Source organism: Arachis ipaensis, chromosome B1 (assembly GCF_059453495.1).
Source record: "Arachis ipaensis isolate K30076 ecotype BB chromosome B1, ASM5945349v1, whole genome shotgun sequence".
NCBI classification, from domain to species: Eukaryota; Viridiplantae; Streptophyta; class Magnoliopsida; order Fabales; family Fabaceae; genus Arachis; species Arachis ipaensis.
The window spans coordinates 50,857,380-50,865,513 of record NC_142436.1 but is presented as its reverse complement, the minus strand read 5'-3'; the positions used below and the strand labels follow the sequence as shown (position 1 = coordinate 50,865,513).

Genomic DNA, 8,134 nt, shown 5'->3' with positions numbered 1-8,134 from the left:
CAATTATGTTTTTGTAGGCTGGTTTTTTATGTGTTGGCTTGTGTGTTCATTTTCACTTAACAAGAAGTATGTGTTGTCCCCTGCATCTTTAAATTTAATAAAAGAACAGTTTGAATGTGAAGTGAAATGGTCTCTGTTAGTTAGAAGTGGAATAAAAGTAAGTGGTGGTGTGTGTGATTGCATTATAACTCACTTTAGTGAATAAAGAGCTAAGATATCTCCTTCTAAGTAGAGAGTGGCCTATTGTCTATGAATCTCAATTGAATAGAATTCCTTGGTTAGAAAGAAAAACAAAAAAAAGAAAGAAAGAACAAAGAAAGCTAAAAGGTGGCAAAACAAAAGAAAAACAAAAAGAAATAAAGCTGGACACCAATAGCTTGAACTCTGAAATATATGCCTGTGATGTTTTTGTACTAGGATCTGCTTGGATTAGTAAGCTCTTAGGAGTGCCTCAACACTTGGTGACTTGGGTTAACTAACCCGGGATCATCAGCTGAAAATCCACTATCAAGAGCAACCTAACTACAAAGCATTTAGTAGCCCAAAGAGGTGCTGGGCATCAATGTTTTAAGAAGGAATGTGAGCCAAGTGTCTATGGTGAATAATGTGTCAAGTATAAAAAGAAAATGAACTTGCTACACATGACACTCAAATAAAGCTTTTGAATAAAGTAATAGCCAAGGATAAAGGAATAATGAGAGGTCATAGCAGTATGTCACTTGAAACTTGAAGGAAACTTTCTAGGCCTAGGAGTCAATAAGAAGTGAGCATTTGCATATCCACATAAAACCCCATGAACTATCAATAACACTTTGCTAGCATGAACTTCCTCTTCCATTTCATTCTTTCTTCTTAATAAATTCATTTCTTGCTTGGGGACAAGCAAGCTTTAAGTTTGGTGTTGTGATGACAAGTCATCTTAGCCCATTTTAGCTAGTCTTTTTCTTTTGTTTTCATTAGAATTATGCACTTTCTTAAGCTACAAGCAAGCTAATTGAGTAGATTTTCATGTTTCTCTTGATTGAACCAACCATATGTGAATTCATGCCATTTCATGAGGTTTTGAACTATATTTGTTGCATATTGTGGAAGATTGAATACCTCATGATTTTGAGCAAAACTTTGATTAGTTTGGTTGATCAATGATAGGTGAAGAAGGCTTGGAGAAAGGTTGAAGCAAAGAGGAATGGCTAGGAGTGAAGAGAGGACAATGGAATAAGTGAAAATTGAACCGGGTTGCATGAAGTTAGCCCCAACGTTAGCCCCCTAACTTGGAGGCTAACGTTGGGCATATGAATCACTCTTTGGAAGTAGCCAACGTTAGCTCCAACGTTAGCCCCCTAACTTGGAGGCTAACGTTGGAACTTGAGAGTTTCTCCCTGGGCTACCAACGTTTGCGCCAACGTTAGCCCCCTAACTTGGAGGCTAACGTTGGCACTTAAATCACAATGGGGGAGTAGGCAACGTTTGCGCCAACGTTAGCCCCCTAACGTGGAGGCTAACGTTGGCACCAATCACACCAAGCAAGGCCAACGTTAGGGTCAAAGTTAGACCCCTAACGTTGGCGCCAACGTCTAAACCAGAAGAATGTGGTTTGCTGATATGAAAAGTTAGGGTCAAAGTTAGACCCCTAACTTTGACCCTAACGTTGAAGACCAACGTTGGCTAACTCCATTTCCGGTTCAATTGGTTCACTTCGGTTCTTCTTCAATCTTCAAGAGCAATCAACCAAGGCCTCTTTCAACCCAATTCCACCAAGAACAAAGGCCCAACTCAAGGCTTGAAGATCATTTTGGAAAGTGTATAAATAGGATAGAATTCAATTTGTTCAGAGAGCTTTTCGGGAGAGTTTTCTTTTAGAGCTTTCCTTTTAGAATTTTCATAATAGTTTTCGAAGAGCTTTTGAACTTGAGTGAACTTTAATTTCTTGCTTTCATTGCTTTCAATTTCATTTGACTTTTGTCTTGGATCTTGGATTGGAGAATTGAAGAAATTCTGTTTCAATCTCAATCTTGGATCTCTCTGTTTCCTTTACTGTTAATTGAATTAGCATTTCTGTTTCTGTTACTTGATCTTCATCTCTTTTCTTTGCAATTTAAAATTTCCTTGCTATTGTTCTTGTGGGATCTAGGAAGGCATTGAGATCTAGACTTGGTTTTCTAGTCTCTGGGTCCTGAGATCTAAATTCTCATTTCAATTCTCTGTTTAATGCTTTCATTGTTCATTTACTTTGCTGTTATAAGATCCGGTTCAATCCCAACTCCCTTTTCCTCTTCTGTTTGATGCAATTTAGTTTTTCTTTGTTTAATTTCTGCAAATCCACATCCCAATCCCCTTTACATTTCAAGCAATTTACATTCCTTGCACTTTAAGATTTCGCAATTTACATTTCTTGCACTTTAAGTTTCTGCCATTTAATTTCTTGTTCTTTAAGTTTCAGCAATTTAATTCCCTGCACTCTTTACTTTCATGCAATTTACATTCTGCAAGTCACAAATCACCCAACCAACACTCGATTTGCTTAACTAAATCAACCACTAAACTAAAATTGCTCAATCCTTCAATCCCTGTGGGATCGACCTCACTTCCGTGAGTTTTTATTACTTGATACGACCCGGTACACTTGCCGGTTAGTTTTGGGTGTTTTGGTAGAAATTCGTTTCTCACCAAAATATCTCATCAAGGAGGGTTCTTAGTTCATACATAAACCCAACCTCTGGGAATTGTGGTAGTAGCATCCAGAAACCACCCATTCAGGCCAACAATTTTGAGCTCAAGCCACAGCTAATATCATTGGTGGAAAATCATTGTTCCTTTGGAGGAAGTGCTAATGAAGACCCAAACCAACATCTCACAAAATTCCTGAGAATTTGTGACACTGTGAAGTCCAATGGAGTCCAGGAAGATGCCTATAAACTGCTCTTGTTCCCATTTTCACTTAGGGACAAGGCAGCTAAGTGGCTGGAATCATTCCCAAGGGGGAGTCTAACCACATGGGATGAGGTGGAAGGCAAGTTTCTGGCACGTTTCTACCCTCCACAAAAGGTCAATAGGCTTCGATCTGAGGTCCAGACTTTTAGACAACAAGATGGTGAAACTCTCTACGAGGCATGGGAGAGATTCAAGGACTTGACAAGGAAATGCCCACCAAACATGTTCCATGATTGGGTGCAATTGCACATCTTCTATGATGGGCTCTCTTATGAATCAAGGAAGGCTGTAGACCATTCATCAGGAGGTTCATTGAACAAGAAAAAGACCGTGGAAGAAGCCATTGAAGTGATCGAGACAGTGGCTGAGAATGAGTACTACTATGCATCAGAAAGGCACAACACTAAGGGAGTCATGGAGCTGAACCATGTTGATACAATTCTAGCCCAAAACAAGGTGTTTGCCAAGCAACTAGCAGAGCTTACCAGGCAATTAGAAACAAAGCAAGTGGCTGCAATACACACACAAGATCAAGAGGAAGTAGGCATTGAAGGAGGTGATTGGGATGAGGTTAACTATGTGGGAAACCAACAAAGGCAATCATATGATCCACACTCCAACACTTACAACCCAGGCTGGAGAAATCACCCAAACTTTGGGTGGGGAAACCAACAAACCCAACCACAAAACCACAAACCTTACAACCACAACCAACAAAACAATTCCACATACCAAAACTCCAACCAAAGATCATACCAAGCCACACAAAACACTTACCCCCAATCATCATATCATGGCCAAAATAATCAACATACCCAACCTAATCCGAACCAACAATTTCAAGATCAATTAAACCGGATGGAAGGAATGATGGCAACCATGAGCCAAGACATAATTGAATTGAAGAGCTTCAGGGATGATGTGAGAACTACCTTAAGAAACCATGGTGAAAAACTCAAAAGGTTGGAATCTCAAGTAGGAGAGCTATCTCAACAGGCACCCAAATCAACTGCAGTGTTCCCTAGTGACACAGAAAAGAATCCTAAGGGGGAACAAAAGAGAGTAAGATGGGAAGAGTGCAAGGCCATCACCATATTGAAGGAAGTCTCAGAAGAAGAAGGAATCAGGTCCTCACAGCAGGAACCAGAAATCTTGAAAGAAGATGTGGAAGAAGTTAAGCAGGAAAGTGGAACTGAGCAAGCCAAGGATCTGCAAAAAGGCATGATGGAAGTATACCAACCAAAAGCACCATTTTCTGAGAGGTTAGGAGGAGGTGAAAAAAGGAAAACCTATTCAAGGTTTCTAGAGACATTTAATTCTCTGCATGTCAATATTCCCTTTCTTGAGATTCTTCATCAAATGCCCACACACATCAAGTATTTAAAGGAATTGTTAAGCAAGAAAAGAGTTTTGAAGGGAGGACAAACGGTAACAATGAACAAAGAATGCAGTGCTCTCATCAAGAAGGACACACTCTCTAAGAAAATGGACCCAGGAAGTTTTCATATCCCTTGCATCATAGGGGAAACAAAAATTGACAGAGGATTCTGTGATCTAGGAGCTAGCATAAATGTGATGCCTCTAACTCTTATGAAGAGGCTACAACTGAACGAGGTGAGATCCACTGATGTAATCATACAACTGGCTGACAAAACTCAGAAGCAAGCTGAAGGGGTAGTTGAAAATGTGCTGGTGAAAGTAGGAGATTATTATTTCCCCACAGACTTTGTCATTGTGGACATGGAGGAAAGCTATTTACACCCTATCATTCTGGGCAGACCATTTCTAGCCACTACTAGAGCGCTCATAGATGTAGAACAAGGAGAACTAATTCTGAGAATACATGATGAACAGCTCATTTTCAAAGTCTTCAAACCTGCATCTAAGCCTGAACCAGAATCTGAAAAGCCTAAAGATGATAGTAGCCATCCGTGTTTGGAGGAAAGTAATCCAGCAGCTGAGACTCTAAAACAGTCATTGGAAGGCAAACAAGAGTTGCAAGAGTTAGAGCCACAAGAATCAGTGGAAACAGATCAGAAGGATCCTCCTGACATAAAGGTCAATGAAGAAATCCTCAAGAGAAAGGGAAGAGTGATAGGGAGATTGCCAAGAGGATGGAGAAACAAGAAAATTCCCACTGAAGGTTTTTCTCCGAGAGATAAAGTGATCTCAAGTCATTATCTGCCAATCCCACCTGGCCTCAAGACCATTCCTTCCCAGCTCCCTCAAGTGTTCACAATCAAGAAAGTTCTTTCTATGGAACATTTAGAGGTCATGAATGAATCAAGAGGGGACGTTTTCATAGTGAGAGGAGAGGACGTCAAGCACTACAATCCACCCTAACAAGGGACAACCATCAAGCTAGTGACGTTAAAGAAGCGCTTCATGGGAGGCAACCCATGTTTTTTAGTATCCTTAATCTTTTTTTTAGTATCCTTAATCTTTAGTGCTTTGCTTTACATCTAATAAAGCATGGTTTCTTATGCATGAACTTGAATCCTCAGGACAACTATTGATTAAGTGCACTAAACCGTGCATGTAAATTACAATTGGTCTCTAAGTTTGGTGTGCCTGATGGCACTCCCAAATCTTACTCAAATTGAATTCCATCTTTCATTCAAGGTGCACAACCAAACATTAAGTTTGGTGTTCTTTTTGAACACAGTTTATGAAAAGCAAGAAGTTCCTCTGGATTTCAAAATTCATGACAAGTATACCATTCACATGTTTTAATGCTTTAGTTTCAATTACTTAGGGTAGTCACTTTGTTTAGAATCAAAGAGCCAAGGTGACTATGATTTATTAGAAATATGCACACTCATTAAGGACAACCAATATGGATTTCATGTCATCAGGAGACTTAACCAAAAACTAAGTTTGGTGTCCAAATAATAAGTGTGCATACATGTAGAAGTCACGGCTATAAGCTCATAAAGACAAGCATTGATTTACATGTGCAAATACTATTCATAATTCACATGGACCGAAAAATGATAGCAAATTTGTTTGTTTGTGCAGGTACAAAAGAAAAGACAAAAATGGAGGAAAAGACAAAGGGAGGTACGTGCTTGGTCAAAAAGAAAATTCATAAATCTTTGAAACTAACACATGGGAAAAGGAAGTTCTGCAAGAAAAGAAAGCTACATGTACAACCTAATGCATCCAGAATACTTCCAAGAAAATGAAAAGCCAATCGTCCTTATCTACAATTCATATATTTACCATCAAGCCACCCTTCACAACCCACCCTAGCCGTTCATTTTTCACTCATGGGCACTATAAAGAACCACTTGGGGAACGAGTCCCACACCATCAATCCTCCTTCATACACTTTTTCCTTCATCATAGCATAACCATCTCTTGCCGAAAACAATCTCACCACACCTCCAACAACACTTCTTGCTTCACCTTGTCAACTTTAGTTGTCACTTACCAAAATGGCAGCTTCATCTAGCCACAAAAGAAGAAAAGACAAGCAGCCAATGGAGGAAAACAGGGGATTCGATGCATGGAGATACAGATCAGTGTTCCATGAGATTCAAGCCGAATGGATGAGACCTAAAACGGTACTAGCTGAGGTCCCCTTTGAACTTGAAAAGGATGAGTTCCCAGGTGTTTGGGAAAAGATCAAAAAGAGGAAGTGGGAGCTCCTAACTAAGCCAATCACTAGAATCAACATCAACTTGGTGAAGGAGTTTTATGCAAATGCAGTAAGGGAGAATCAAACCAAGAACCCCACATACAAAAGCTATGTGAGAGGGGTGGAAGTTGACTTCAGTCCCAAAGCAATCATGAAAACTCTTGGCCTGAAAAACATACATTTCAGCCAAGCAAGTTATGAAGAAAGGATGAGAGGAGAACCTGACTATACAACTATTGCTGAAGACCTTTGTGCCATCAGAGCTGAATGGGTGAGAAAAACAAGAGGGGCTCCAAGAGTCTTGAGAAGAGGAGACCTAACACCTGAAGCTAAAGGGTGGTATGCAATAGTTAGGAGATCCATCCTACCCACGGCAAACTCTTCAGAAATAGTCCCTAAAAGAGCCATCTTGCTACATTGCATTATGGTTGGAGGAGAGATCAAAGTTCATAAACTCATTGCTGAACAGATACAAGAGTTTAGTGAGAAAAGTGACCCTGAATCCTGGCTTCATTTCCCTAGCACCATCATTAGACTATGCATCGATGCCCAAGTACCACTTGAGGATGAAAGACCTAATTGGCTATATCCTGGGCTGGCCATAACTGCACACAGAATGACTCTTGGCCCAACTCCTCCAAGACATACAAGAAGAAGAAATGAAGAAGGGCAACAAGTGGAAGCCGAGCAAGAAGCAGAACAAGAAAGACAGGAAGGAGAAGACAGAGAAGAAGAGCAAGAAGAGCAAGCAACTCCTGAAAGAAGACAACAAATTCCCAGAGACCCCATGGATATGAGCAGAATGCAGGAAATCATGGAAGGAATGTCTCAACAATACATGAGGTCTCAGGAAAGACAAGAAGACTTTCATCTAAAAATGATGGATATGCAAAGGAACTTTGAATCAAGATTCTTTGATCTGCAAAGGGAACAAAATCTACACTTACAGGAATCCTTCAGCCACATATGCCAACACCAAGATGCCAATGTCTTGGCAATCAAGGAAGCCACTACTTTACAGAATGCAAGATACTCAGTCCAAGCTGACTACAACATCAGTTCGCAAATCAAGCTTAACTACATAGGGGAACATCTACACAAGATGGACCCAGCATTCCCAGCTTATGATGAGTATTTCAAAGGGAGGAAAGAAGGAGAAATAAACAAGGCAATGATCCTTGAAAAAGGAGTGGAAGAAACGATGAAAAAGGCTGGATTCTGGAAAAAGCTCATAAGAAAAGACAAAGGAAGCACAAGTGGTCAAAAAGAGGCAGGAAGCAAGAAGAAGCAGGATCCCAAGAATTAAGAAGAACCAAGCAATAAATAAGAGGTGGTCTCGTTCCTTAATAATCAAATGATAATTGGTGAATTGTCTTTATGAACGTGTTTTCATCATAAGTCATTTAAGTGTTAGGTGGAGTCTTTTTTTTTTATGAGTCGTTTTTTTAGTATGTGTGTTTGTTAAGTGCTTTGAATAAAGTGAATGCCTAGATGTTTGGATATAACTTCACCTTCTTAAACAAGTGCCTGCCATGCTTGTTCTGTTTCCAAAAATAAAAGAAA

At 39.9% G+C, this 8,134-nt stretch overlaps 1 non-coding gene across 1 annotated transcript; it reads right to left on the bottom strand.

The window, feature by feature from the left end:
* Window positions 1–3,051: 3,051 nt before the first annotated feature.
* Window positions 3,052–3,155, bottom strand: LOC148576528 (small nucleolar RNA R71). The gene has a single exon (XR_015904463.1). It is a non-coding gene; the product is annotated as a small nucleolar RNA R71 (small nucleolar RNA).
* Between the last annotated feature and the right edge of the window lie 4,979 nt (window positions 3,156–8,134).